The sequence below is a fragment of the Seriola aureovittata genome, chromosome 18 (assembly GCF_021018895.1).
Source record: "Seriola aureovittata isolate HTS-2021-v1 ecotype China chromosome 18, ASM2101889v1, whole genome shotgun sequence".
NCBI classification, from domain to species: domain Eukaryota; kingdom Metazoa; phylum Chordata; class Actinopteri; order Carangiformes; family Carangidae; genus Seriola; species Seriola aureovittata.
In genome coordinates, this window is record NC_079381.1 from 14,537,230 (window position 1) to 14,538,316 (window position 1,087).

A 1,087-nucleotide genomic window follows, 5' to 3' on the forward strand; every position below is an offset into this window, starting at 1 on the left:
CTTAGCTTAGCATAAAGACTGGAAGAAGAAGGTAAAAAACATCCACAGAGCATATTTCCTGTAAAACTACTCCCTTAATAATACTAGATTTTTCAGTAAGCCTGTCCTGTGGGCTCTTGGGACCACAAACAGTTGTTTTACACTTTGGTTTTTGTATGAATTAAACAAATGAGATATAGCATATTAATTAGTGAGCTTTAGAGGTGCTGGTAGGTGGATTTTGTTACGTTTGGAAAGAGCCAGGCTAGCCGTTTCCCCTTGCTTCCAGTCTGTTTGCTAAGCCAAAATAAGCACATTTGTGACCCAGTTCAGTTCACTTCAGTGGTCAAGTTTTTGCATCTTCTGGTCTAATTATCCCGTTAAATGTTTGTCCATCCCTGTCAGTGTGGTCTGAGGGATTGTGCTACTGTTTATTCAAAATCCAAGTTTAAAACAAAAACAGATTTTCTTTGTTGATGTTAGCATACATTAAAGTCTTAAGTGCAACCTCATGGTCACATACTTCCTCACACCGACTCTTTATTAAGGAGACTGGGACAATGGAGCACCCTGCTCGTCTACAATAGGTTTATCTATTTTTCAAAAAAGATAATAATGAATCACATAATACTCGGTCGTTGTCTTCAAAACACTTCTGCCTCTTTCCTCTGTTCTTAAAGCCCGGGGACCCCATGCCGAGCAGTGAAACATACATATGTGGCCAATTGGTTCTCTTTCCATCTGACTTGTGCCATTTGAGCTCAGAAATGGCCTCATGACTTCCGCTCCAGTGGCTATCAGAGGAGCCACCATGTTCACTTTCGCCTGTACCAAACTCCTGCACTGCTCCCGCTTCATCTGCATATTGTAAATACAATACAGTGTGCTCGCTGCCCCGAGATCTTCACGGGGCAGTGAATGTACGGCCCCAAGAGTTAAACAGGCAGGCATTAATAAATAGGCTGTCAGGCGAAGACATGAACTATTAATCACTAACACATTCATACTGACAGGGGCTGATGTGTGCTACCAGTGTCTGCATGGAAACTGATGATAAATGATCATTATTTTCTGTAATGAATGAAGAAAAGAGCAGAGGACGAAAAAG